The 14,377-nt window shown below is 32.5% G+C and overlaps 1 non-coding gene across 1 annotated transcript; it reads right to left on the minus strand.

Moving 5' to 3' along the window:
- Window positions 1-9,361: 9,361 nt before the first annotated feature.
- On the minus strand, window positions 9,362-9,497 carry LOC111789455. The gene has a single exon (XR_002814353.1). It is a non-coding gene; the product is annotated as a small nucleolar RNA Z247 (small nucleolar RNA).
- Window positions 9,498-14,377: the final 4,880 nt, after the last annotated feature.

The following is a 14,377-nucleotide window of genomic DNA, read 5'->3' on the forward strand; positions in this document are numbered from 1 at the left end:
AATTCTAATTATTTAAATCACCAAATTTTTTAAAATATCAGTTTTATATATAATTTGTATGAGGAAAAAATATAAAATCTTTTATATATTATTTTTATTAATCTAATATAACTAAGATGATTGAATTTTCACTATTTCTTCCTCAATTCTGCAGTATATTAGTTAATATTTCTCCTATATTATTTTCTATTTTTCACCAGTTATTTTCTCCGCCCTATCTATAATAATTTTTTATAATTAATATTTTTTCATTTTTTCATTTTTTCATTTTTTCATTTTTTTTTATTTTTTCATATTAATTCTATCGAAGTTCATATGAGGCTAGACCGGAATAGGGTAGGTTATATACCTTCTAATTATGAAAAGGAGTCGACCATATTTAGATAGATACTATGTTTACAATCCTTATCCGTACTTTCCATTTAGGATTAAGAACCCGTTCTTTACCTTATTTGGGACACTATTCTAATCATGATCAATACTCATGACCTTACTCTGGTTTCGAGTCAATGACTCCTAAAATAGAGGAACGGTTAAATAATTGTTATATTATAATATTATAATCCTAACTTTTTTTTACAATTAGATTGTTTATTTGTGACCTATTCTAATCATGATCAGTACTCAATAACCTTACTCTCGTTTCCAGTGAATGACTCCTAAAATAGAGGGACAGTTAAATAATTTTTGTATTATAATATTATAATCCTAACTATTTTTTTTACAACTAGATGGTTTATATGGGACTATTCTGTACTCATAACCTTACTCGAGTCAATGACTCCTAAAAGACAGAGAAACAGTTAAATAATTTTTGTATTATAATATTATAATCCTAACTATTTTTTTTTTTACAATTAGATGGTTGCTCGGCTGTGTCTGGCTGTGTCAGTGAATCCTTATATAACATGAAATTTAGAAATGAAAATGAAGATTTGTTTTAGTCATCACAACAACAATTAATTGATTGCCTTAAATTTACAAAGTGAACAAGATTTTGGAGGATGTTACCTTTGGTGATATCAACCAAACTTTTAGACGAGTTATAGAGAAGGAAGAGAAAACTCATTATCTATACATAGCCAAACGGATGGTAGGAGAAGCTGATTATCCATACATGGGCGGGCCGAGGAGAATGCAAAAAAATATTTTAATTTGTTTGTGTGTGATATTTGTTGTGGATGGTATTTATTAATTTATTATATTTTGTAAAATGACATTTAATTTATTGTGGTAGGTGGGGCAAAAGATGAAAACTAATTGTAGAAGGATAGATAGGGTAGATACTCTAAATTTAATATTCTAATACGAGAAGTCTTGGCAAGCTTGACGTATCACACAAATATTCTATTTTATAACAAAAATTTTCAAATAATTGCTAAATTTTTTGTATTATAATATTACAATTCTAACTATTTTTGTTCATTGTTGCTGGTGGCTGCGGTAGTAGATCATTATATAACATAAAATTTAGAAATGAAAATGAAGATTTGTCTCAATAATCACAACAATAATTAATTGATTGCGTTGTTACATTTGCAATATCAATCAAACTTTTAAATGAGTTAAAAGGAAAGAAAAACTCATTATGTAAAAGGAGAGAATACAATCAAATGACACGTAAAAGGATGGTAGGAGTAGCTGATTATCCATAATCGAGGAGAATGCAAAATATTTTAATTTGTTTGTGTGTGATTTTTTTTTTTTTTTTTGTTATTTATTAATTTATTATATTTTATAAAATGACATTTAATTTATTAGGTAGGTGGTGCACATGATGAAAATTAATTTTAGAAGATATCAGTATAAATACTTTGAATTCAATACTTCTAATACATAAGCGTGGTAAGTATCACATATTACAAAAATATTTTATTATATAATTTTAAAGGAAAATTTTCAAATAATTGTTAAATTAATTTATTTGATTGTTTTTGTAATCTTAAAAAATGTTTTACGGTTGTTGGATAGAAGCCTATTTCCATTTTTACGACCATTCTTGCTGGTTAACATAAAACTTATCAAGTAATATTCAGGATCCTTCTTCCACCGCTATTCTTGTCATTCTTGCCGCAAGATAATCTTCCGGTACGGATAGAAGTCTATTGCCATTTTTACGACCATTCTTGCTCGTTAACGTAAAACTTATCAGGTAATCTTCAGGATCCCTTCTTCTACCGCTATTCTTGCTTGTTAACGCAAGGTAATCTTCCGGATCCCTCTTTCTATGACTAACATTCTTGTGAACTATCGCTATTCTTACCATTCTTGCTTGTTAACGCAAGGTAATCTTCTGAATCCCTCCTTCTATGACTGTCATTCTTGTGAACGTACAACTTCTATCAGATAATCTTCCGGATCCCTCCTTATACAATCATTCTTGTGTACATAGAACAGTTCCAGTTCCAGTTCCACAAGTTCCACCCGTTATGTTAATTCATTAATATAGTACATCCAAGACAATATGAGATTTTACGGATATTACAATTTATTAAATTTTTATATTTTATTTTACTCTAAATTTATTATAGATATTACCATTGATGTTTTAAATTTGAGAAATACAGGTATTAAATTTCAAAACATTTCTTTTTTTTTTTTTAAATTAATAAAAATATAATTTTTTTTTTTTATATTTAGATTGAACATTTTAAGAGAAGAGATCATGGAGTGTAAGTTAATATTTTTAGTATAATATAATATTATAATTCTAATTTATGGAGCACTTCGACCATAGAGAGGTTGTAAATATAAAGATTTAATATTTTTTTTAGTGTATTATAATATTATAATCCTAATTTATTATAATATTATAATCCTATTTTTTTTTTTTTTTTTTTTTGGTTGTTGTTGGGCATGACCATTGTAAGAGCTAATTTTTATACAACATCGATTTATAAATGAGGATGAAGATTTATTTGAAGTTCACCCATCAACTAGTTGATTAGGTTAAATTGGACCCAAATGTACAAGATCAAAGAATGTTATAGCCAGTATAATGGGAGAATGGTGAGCTTCAGAAACAAGGAAATAAGTAAAATATTATAGTTTATGTGTATTTTTTTTTGTTATATTTTTTATTTTAGTTTAGAAAATGACATTTAAAAATGATATGATAGACTACTAATAACTTGAATTTAGTGATTGAAACCATTCCAAAATGAATTTATAAATTTTGAAAATTATCACGTGAAAATTTTAAATTAGAAATATTTTTCATACTAAAATTAATTTATTTGGTGTAATCTTAACTAACGGTAGGTTGTTTAGATGTGGTAGAAAGATGTATTAGTGAACATGTAAATAAATTATTTCGTCACATGCAGTGTTAGTAGTTGGATTTGGAAAGAGGACAACAGATAAAAAATATTGGATACTCACGTGCCAAAGGATGACAATGGTTTTGCAAAAATCAGTTAAAACATTGTCGATACAAGAGAAGATCCGAAGCATCGGATAGAGAGATTATCTTACCCCATACTTCTTGAGGAGTAAGTTCGTAACCATGATTATTCTTTCCTTCCAAATCTATGTGTGATTGTCAATTTTTTTTTTCTCGAAAACTTTGCAAATGGTTGACACTTACTTTATCTGCATTCCAATCAAGTGTCCCAAATAGATATCTATAAAGTATTAACTACCCAACCATGCAATTTTAAATCTGATTTGTGTTTTTTCAAATTTTCTATTACAATGTTACCATCTTTTTGTTACGAAGACCAATGATGTCCACTTAGTACGATGACTTTCATTTTTTACTAGTTATTTTGTGGTAAGTGTTAATCCCTTGAATTCGTGCCAATGGACAGATTTGCAAAACTGGAAGACTTTCTTCCCATAATTTTTCAGTAAATATGATTTAAAGAAATTACATGGGGATAATGTTTGTGAATGGATCTTCCTCCCAGCAGGTTCCTTTTCTTTTTATGTTTCTCCTACTAGATTATTATTGTTGTGTTCTATAATTTCAAATGATGGTACACGTGATAGGAAATGTATGTATATATTTACTCTACCTTCATAACCTTTCTAACCCCTCATTAAACCTCTGGTATGTATGTATATTTTTATCCTACTTTACTAAGCTTTCTAACCTCTTATTAAACGTTCTTATTCTAACCGTTTGTTAAACCTCTTCTTATTATGACTAGAGTACAAACTTTGAGTTTGTAAAAATCTAAAGGCTAGCCATGAAGCTGTCACGGGTATCTTGTATTACGTCACTTTTGATGCCAAACAAATTGTAACAGAGTTTCCAACAACAACTTTCGAACCTAAAGTTTTACTTGGGATTGGTTATATTATAGAGGTATATTTATGCCGAACAAAACACTTTAGTTGAGCATGTTACACTTTTTAATACACGTTTTTACATCTATAGACACTTTTTTTTTTGCTCTTTAATGTTTGCTTAAATTCATATAGAACCATGTTTAATGTTTACTTTTTTTTGTTTTTGTTTTGTTCTTTTTTTTTTTTATTTCGTGTGTGTTAATGTTGTTTGATGGGTAACAAACAAACAGAAAATTTGGGTTTGGAATATGTAGTAAAGTTGTAAAACCTTATACCACTAAATACAGTATATGAACACTCTAAATAATTATAGAGTGACCTCGAAAAATAATATTTTATTATTTATATAAATTTTGAGAGGTTAATCTTTAAGTTTATTTATTTTAAAGCCATTTTTTATTTATTTAATATATATAAAATAAATTAAGAGTGTGGTTGGAAAGTTTATGTTACTCGATTTCCTTGTTTATTTATGAATAAAAAACTAAAAACTTATAGATTTGGAGATCACTCCCATTTGATGAAGAGTTAGATATAAATTTTTATTTATTTAATTTGGTTTGTTTCATTTTTTTCTTCTCATTTTTATATATTTTAGGCCTAAACTAATAAAATGTGAATTTTGTATCAATGAAAAAAATTCTTAAAGATATAAAAGTTTCATTAATACACTTAAAAAATAAGAGTCCTCACTTACATACATCTTAGAAATTCTCCGAACAGAAGTGTTCCAAATAAATTATGCTTACATGCTTAACTATGGAGTACCTCTAATTAATCTAATTAATCCATATAGAGTAACAGCCCAAAAATAAATAAATAAACAAATAAAAATTATTATTATGTATAAATAATAATAATAATAATAATAAATTAATAAAAAAAAAAATAAATAAATAAAACCATTATTCCCTCTTTTCTCTCCCTTAAGTCACTTCCCCAATAATCTCTCCTCAACACACCTCACAATCATCGCAAATGAAATAGAAATGAAAACAATCCTGGCAAATAAAACAGAAATGAAAAATCTCAGATTTGAGAAAACAGACATGCCTCACATCAAATTTATAGGAGATGGGTTGACAGAGATGATCAAGATTTACATGGGAGAGGGGAGAGACAATTTATCTGTAAGTTATATTTCAGATCTCCTTTCCTTTTATCCAATTATTTAGTTTTATTTAGCAATTTAATTAGAAAGATACGTAGCATAAACAAAATAGAATGGATTAAACTGGCTAGAAGTAATTGCCAACCTAATTGAAAAAGTAACAAACAAAAATAAAAAAAAAAGGATTAAAATTTTTTCTCTCTTGTGAAAACTATCAAGTTTATGCAAAACTGTGCCTCACACTATTGAGGACATATTCTATTTATATTGGCAAAAGATTAACTAATAGATCCGATTTCATAGGAAACTAACGAAGTAAGCCTATCTTTATGGCATGACTAACTTCAAGCTATTCTAATGGATTGACCAATTCTAACAGTCCCCTTCAATCCCAACAAGTCTTGTACATGTTGAGATTGTTACAATGTGTAGTAAAAGGAGTTTTAGACAGTGGTTTTGTCAGGATATCAGCTACTTGATCACTTGATGAAATGAACCGAACTTCCATTGCTTTACGTGCTACTTGTTCTCGAACAAAATGAAAATCAACTTCAATATGTTTCGTTCTAGCATGAAATACTGGATTTGAAGTTAAATATGTAGCTCCGAGGTTGTCACACCAGAGGCGAGGAGCCTTTGATTGATACACGCCCAGTTCCTTCAGTAATGACTTGATCCAAATCATTTCTGCAGTAAGATTCGCAATGGCCTTGTATTCTGCTTCGGTGCTTGATCTTGACACTGTAGCCTGTTTTCTGGAACTCCATGAGATTAGATTTGCTCCAAGAAATACAGCAAAGCCGCTAGTTGAACGTCGATCATCGGGACAACCAGCCCAATCAGCATCAGAAAACCCCGACAACATCATGGTTGATTTCTGAATTTTCACTCCTAATGCTAGTGTGCCTTTAACATAACGAAGAATTCTCTTCACAGCACCCCAATGAGCATCAGTAGGTGTATGAAGATATTGACACACTTTATTGACAGCAAATGCCAAATCAGGCCTAGTCATTGTCAAATATTGTAGTGCTCCCACTGTACTTCTGTATTTGAATTGTTCTTCAGCTGATAAGGGTATTCCTTGTTCTCTGAATAATTTTTCAGCAGAACCCATTGGTGTAGACATAGGTTTGCATTTTTCCATGTTTACTCTTTTCAACAAATCTAAGGCATATCGTCTCTGTGACAGTATGATACCATCTCGTGTTTTCTTGACTTCAATACCCAGAAAATACTCAAGACCACCCAAATCTTTTACTGCAAAATCTATTTTCAATTTCTGAATCAACCTTTCGGTTGCTTGATCAGAGGAGCTCACAATAATTATATCATCAACATAGATGAGCATATAGATAGTTATCTCTCTGTTTTTGAGAATAAAAAGAGATGAATCAGCTACTGAAGCCTTGAAGCCTAACTCAATAAGTTTTCCAGTCAACCTTGAATGCCAAGCTTTTGGGGCTTGTTTCAGGCCATAAAGGGCTTTCTTGAGCTTGCATATGTAATTCTTTGGTTTGGCTGAGTCTTGAAATCCTGGTGGTTGTCGCATGTACACTTCCTCTTTCAGAATTCCATGCAAAAATGCATTTTGGATATCAACTTGTCTCATATTCCAGCCCTTGGTTACTGCTAGCGAAAGAATGACCCTGATTGTTGACGGTTTGATCACAGGGCTAAAAGTATCAGTGTAATCAACACCAAATCTTTGCTTGAATCCTTTGGCAACTAATCTTGCTTTTAATCTTTCAACTGACCCATCTGCTTTTCTTTTCACTTTATACACCCATTTACTATCAATGAGATTTATTCCAGGTTTGGGTGGAACTAGATCCCAAGTGGCATTTCGTTTTAGCGCTGAGAGCTCATCATTCATTGCTCCTCTCCATCTTGGATGTTGCATGGCTTCCTGCAGGTTTCGAGGTTCAGTAGCAGTCTCTATGATCGGAGTTGTGATAGTTACAGCGCTTGCGAATTTTCTTGAGGTTTCTGAATATCTGATAGTTCCATCAGTGAATTGTTTAGCTTGTACAATGTTATTTCTCAACCTTGTTCGCATTGGATGTTGACTAGCTGCTTCAGTTGGTTGATCAGACACATGTTCATGAGTTTGGTTTTGAGCATTGATCGAACTGCTCTCAGCTTCATATTCTGCAATTTCCTCTGAACTTCTTGTATTATCTGCAGAAGATAAGCTGACACCAGACAAGTTGTCACTAGCAATATTATCAGTTTGACCATCATTCATATGGGAATTACTAACAACTGGTTCAATATCTGTAAGAGCATTTTCAGTGTAAAAACTAGCAAGTTTGGCTAAGGCTGGAAGTAGAACAGGATGATGTGGATTTGTGGTTTTGTTTGGTGGCTTAGATTCTTCAAAAGGAAAAATATTTTCATCGAAAACCACGTCTCTAGAGATGTAAATACGTCCTGTACTTCTATTTAAGCATTTATATCCCTTATGAGAAGAACTATAACCCAAGAATATACATCTAGTAGTTCTGAAACTCAGTTTCTTGTTGTTGTAAGGCCTTAAATTAGGCCAGCAAGCACAGCCAAACACCCTAAGCATGGAGTAGTCTGGACTTTTACCAAACAATTTATGAAGTGGTGTGTCTTGTTGTATGGTTCGGCTGGGCATTCTATTTATAAGAAAGCAAGCTGTGTTGAAAGCTTCATCCCAGTAGGATAGAGGCATGTTGGCTTGAGCGAGTAAAGCAAGGCCAGTTTCTACAATGTGTCTGTGTTTTCTTTCGACTAACCCATTCTGCTGGTGTGTGTGAGGACAGGAGATATGATGTTCAATGCCTGTGGATTTGAAATAATTGTGTAACCGATGGTATTCACCCCCCCAATCTGATTGGACGGAGCGAATTTTGGTATTTAGCATAGTTTCAACATGTTTTTGAAATTGAAGGAACACAGACTCAACATCAGATTTGCATCTCAGAAAGTAAATCCAAACATAACGACTAAAATCATCAACAAAGGAAACATAATATTTGGAATTATTTACTGACGCAATGGATGGACCCCATACATCAGTGTGAATTAATTGAAGGGGTGCTGTAGATACATGCTGAGAAGAACCAAATGGCAATTGATGTGCTTTCCCTAATTGACAAGCATTACAAATTGAGGAAGAGGGAATATTAGTATCTATAGCTAAATTATTATCTTGTAGAATTCTAATGGTAATTGGAGATGCAGGGTGCCCTAGCCTTCTGTGCCATTGTTCTTTCGAAAGTTTGGCTGTCAGCAAGGCTTGACTGAAATTATGCGGTAGAACGTATAGGCCATTCTTACATCTACCGTGGAGCAGGAGTTTCTTCGTGACTCGGTCCTTAACCAAAAAATAGTTTGGGTGAAATTCTACAACAGCATTATTATCAGATGCTAGTCTTTGTACTGAAATTAGGTGCTTATTGATTTTAGGAACATATAGGATATGTTTCAGAACAAGAGATGAACCAGAAATTAATGAATTCCCAATATGAGAGATAGACAAACCTGCGCCATTTGCAACCTGAATTTGGTCGGTGCCAGTGTAGCGTTCTCTGGTGGTAAGCCTCTCTAGGTCATTGGTGATATGATCTGTGGCTCCAGTGTCAACATACCAGTTTGTGTCACTAGTGTATCCACTTGTTGCCAAAGCTGCTTGTTTGAGATTATTTTCGGCTTGATATGCCTGATCAAATCTGTGCCAGCATTGCAAAGCATCGTGATTGGGCTTACCACAAATCTGACAGACAATGCCTGAGCTGCTTTGTGTCTTTGATGGTTGACGTCCAGGATTGTTCACAGTACGCCTTGATTGTCCATGACCACTATTTAACTGACGACTACGACCGCGACTACCTCGACCTCCATTGGCACCTCCACGAATGGATATCCTATTGACATTGTTAGCAGATGAAAGTTGCTCAAATGTACCCTTACGCAAGTGCCGCATCTCATAGCTCAGCATGTGAGCATACACGTCGCTGACAGTGTATACATCTGTTCTGGTTGTAATGCTTGTGACTAGAGGATCATAATCTGGACCAAGTCCTTGCAGCATGTAGGCGATGAGTTCTTCATCCTCTATTCGCTTGCCAATGGCAGCAAGTGTATCACCAAGATGTTTTACTTTACGAAAGTAGTCAGCAATTGTCATGTCCTTTTTCTGGATAGTAGAGAGTTCCATACGGATCTGCATTGCTCTTGCTCGAGATGTGGAAGCAAATTGTCGCTCCAGCGTAATCCAGGCTTCTCGTGCAGTGGTGATTCCAACCATCGTGCTGAGAACCTCCTCAGTGACTGATGAGTTGATGAGGCTGAGTACCAGCTGGTCCTGGGGGTACCAGACTGTGAACTCAGGGTTGATGATAATTTTGCGATTCCCTGTTTCTTCACTTGGTTCAACGGCGATCGTCTGGCTTGGTGCAGGCATGGATCCATCCACAAAACCAACAAGGTTTTGGCTACGCAAGTAGGGAAGGATTTGGGTAGACCACAGTAGATAATTTTCTTGTGTAAGCTTAACACTAATCACCTGACTGATCGACGGAGAAGACATTGTGTTGTTTGGGATTGACATGTCTAACAGCAGAGGCTATGGATCTCGTGGATCTTATTTCGGCTCTGATACCATATCAAGTTTATGCAAAACTGTGCCTCACACTATTGAGGACATATTCTATTTATATTGGCAAAAGATTAACTAATAGATCCGATTTCATAGGAAACTAACGAAGTAAGCCTATCTTTATGGCATGACTAACTTCAAGCTATTCTAATGGATTGACCAATTCTAACAAAAACAAGCACAAAAAGGTTTCAGATTAAGTTTTGTTTTGTTAGAAAGAGATATTTCTCTGAAAAGAGGTAATGCATTTGAAAAGGTCAGTAGTTTTCCTTTTATTTTATTTAATGATACTAAAAGTCATTCTCAAACAGAGAGATAATTAAAAGAAAGAAAACACAGTAAGAGACAGAGAGGGAAGACTATGAATATAATTGAAAATTATCTGGAAAATGTTAAAAGGGTATTAAACACCATCAGAGAAAATAGAATATCTGTGAAATTTTAATGAGTATTAAATGGTTTGTATGAAAATAATACTATAACAAACATATATAAATATTTCAACACCTAACTCAAGCAAAGACTCTAACGTTCAAGACTCTAACGTTCGCATGAAGTATAACACATGGGTCAACATAAATTAGAGAAATAATTTTATAGAGTTCAAACTTGAAACTGATGTCATGGGCTCACATAGGTTGACTTGGAGTTCAATGGACTTTCATCAAGGATAACGACGGAATCGAACTTTCATTAAGGATATATTTGTGACAACGACTTAAGCTAACCAGGTAAGTGACCTTACTATCGGCATGGTTATTTTTTATGTTGACACGTGCCCTGTGGTTCTGCACGTGTCATATATATTGATATGTGTGAATTGTCTGTGGATCGATATGCTTCCTATATGTTATGTTATGTTATATTATGTGGTTTGTATAATAATAATTATGGTACGATGTGCTCAAGGATATGTTTGAGATAGGGTACGAGAAGGATGCACAAAACGAAATGTAACGATAGGAGTAAGATACGTTCATGAAACGTTAGAGTTAGGTTACATACCGGAGTGCTATGGATAGGAGAGATTGATGAAAGAATACGGTTAGGTTATGGGTAGAGAGGGATAGGTTTGTGATAGATTGATAAAACGATGGCGTTAGGATACGTTCTGGTGATGATATGACTAAGGTACGTCACGTAATGATATGTCTGTGATAGGTATAAGAACGTTAAGGCTATGGTAAGTTAGAGAACGATATGACTATGAAGTGTTTACGTTATGACTTGGTTATGATATGATACATTGTATGCTAGATTATTGTGCTTAAGTACGAAATCATGTGAACGTGAATGTATGTTATTTATGCTGCTTAGTTGATGTGATATGAATGCATGTGACGATGTGTGGCCCTTGTACGATTATGGCTTGTTGTATGAGTATTGAAATGTAACTGAATGAATTGTATGACATGAAATACGGTAAATTGCATGATACATAACCCCGCTAGGAATATGTATGATATGTAACAGAATGAGAATGAGAATGACATGTAAGCATGAATACATGACACGGGGTAATATTCATTAAATAATGACTGTAGAACTAGTGGGACCTCATGCATATTGTGTGATCATGCATTTGGGGGGATACCCCTATCCCATCACGAGGGTACGGACGCGTACATCCAAATGGCAGGACAACGATCGTTATGCCCTGCATAGCGCTGCCGTGACGGTTTTAGTTTTAACGGGTCCCGGTGGGCCCCCAGAGCATGCCCACCGGCTAGGGACAGTGGCCCAGCGGTGTGCGAACTAGCTGGTGAGCCCATACTCGCACGTATGGGCTGCGTGTAGAGTATATGGTACACGTCCACGATTACCTGTTAGGATTACACCGTAGGGAAAACGAAACGAAACGAAACGAAATGAAACGAAATGAAAGATAGGTCCCATCATTTCATTGCATGTGATTGTTGCATTTAACCCCAATAATGGGGTCACTTACTGAGTATTTCGTTAAATACTCAAGCCATGTGCTACTACATTTTTCAGGTTAAGGCAATGCATTCCTATACGTCTGACGACGACATCCCAACTCAAGATCATGGCACATGCATAGGATAGTGGCATTTATTTTCTTAGACTTAGGATAGAATAGGATGTTTTAAACTTAAAGGCTTATTTATTTTATTTCGAGTCTTTTGTTGTGTCGTTTTAAAGATGTTTTCAAAACACGTAAGTCCATGGCTGTGTTTTAAGTTAAAAGTTATGTTTTATGGAATTTAAATGAAGTCTTCCGCATTCAATGTTTATGGTATGTATAAAGTAGCGATCTTAAATTAAGTAGAAAATTTCGAGTCGTTACATATAGGAAGCATATCGATCCACAGACAATTCACACATATCAATATATATGACACGTGCAGAACCACAGGCCACGTGTCAACATCAAATATAACCATGCCAATAGTAAGGTCACTTATCTGGCTCGCTTAAGTCATTGTCACAATTATATCTTTAATGAAAGTTCGATTCCGTCCTTTGAAATCCGAGTTCAACCTATATGAGCTCATGACATCAGTTTCAAGTTTGAACTCTATAAAATTATTTCCTTAATTTACCTTGGCCATCTTAAAATTCTGATCTTTTCTGTTAGACAAAATTTAAAGAAGCTCACTCCCGATAAAAATTCTGATCTTTGTGACAAAATTTAAAGGAGCTAAAGGAGCTCACTACCCTCTCATATTTTCTTTTATTGTTAAATACTGTTTATCTCCCTCTCTCTCTCATTATTACTGGCTAATTTTAAGTACAGTCTACTATCTTTTAGTTTATAGATCTGCCACCTAAAATTTTATTGAATCTAACTTTATAACTTTATTTCGTATAACTAAAATGCTAACAAAAATCTTGAATCTAACTTTATAACTTTATTTCGTATAACTAACTAACAAAAATCTAATAATTGTATATGGGATCTGATTATTACTGACGGTAAGATAGGAAAGAAAATTTGATCTAAATTAATTTGTTATAACCATAACTCAATTAATTTCTTATAACCATAACTATAAAGAAAAGGAAATCTTTTACCGTAATAACTGACGAACTCTAATTTGCAATATCCTAAATTAATTTGTTATAACCATAACTAAATTAATTTTTATAACTATAATTATAAAGAAAAGGAAATTTTTACAGTTATTACTGACAAACTCTGAATCTGCAATATATTGAAAGCCATTTTACTTCTCACCATTGTTGTTTTTCTTAAATGAGTCTAGAGATAATTGTGGGAAGGGATGAGAGGTTAGTGGAGAGAGGTGGGGAAAGATTTTATTTATTTATTTATTTTTTTTATTATTATTTTTACTATTTTTTTTTTATAATTTTTTTTATTTGTTTATTTATTTTTGGGCTATAGCGGTACAAAGAGTGATCGGAAAGATTACCTGATAATCAAGTTTGCTTGCAAGAATGCCAAGAATAGCTGTAGGAGGAGGGATCTGGAAGATTACTGGATAAGTTGTCGGCAATAGACTTCTATCAGCATAAGACGGGCCCTAAACACATTTAAACCACTATAAAACATTTTTTTAAGATTACAAAAACAACCAAATAAATTAATTTAACAATTTTTTGAAATTTTTAGTTTAAAATTATAAAATAGAATATTTTTGTAATATGAGATAGTTACCAGACTTAATATTAGAAGTAACTCAATTACTTAATATTAGAAGTAACTCAAAGTATCTATACTTCCATCATTTTCTAAAATTAATTTTATACTGTGCACTACCTACCTTAATAAATTAAATCTCATTTTACAAATATAATAAATTAATAAATAGCACCCGCAAAAAAAAAAAAAAAATATGAAGCAATACAAGGTCCTCCCCATCATTGAAGACGAGATCAAACAAAACAAAACTAATATTCTGTTTTTTTTTTTTTTTTTAATTTCATTTTCATTTCTGATAATTTTTTTATTTCACTCCCATTAGAAATGTATGGGTTGTGGTGTGAAGCATTTCTATAACTGTGTAAGACCAATATTTTATCTTAACTGGTTTAAAACAAAATAAATTAAACAAATATTTTAGTTTACAAATTAAGAACATATATTTACATGTTTATTTATTAATAGATAGGAATCAAATAAAGTTCTTAATTTATTATATTTAATATATAATATAATTAGGAATAAATAGAAAGATCCCGATAAATAAATTATTATAAATTTAAAGTAAATCTCTCAAAATTTATATAAATAATAAAATATCTTTTAAATATAATTCCCATGAAGAGATTATATGGCAAAATACTATTTGGACTTTTTTTTAAGAGTATAATAAAAATTAAAAATATTTAGAAAGTATTTATAAATATTTGAGTACTAG

This window comes from Cucurbita pepo, chromosome LG02 (assembly GCF_002806865.2).
Source record: "Cucurbita pepo subsp. pepo cultivar mu-cu-16 chromosome LG02, ASM280686v2, whole genome shotgun sequence".
Taxonomy (NCBI): domain Eukaryota; kingdom Viridiplantae; phylum Streptophyta; class Magnoliopsida; order Cucurbitales; family Cucurbitaceae; genus Cucurbita; species Cucurbita pepo.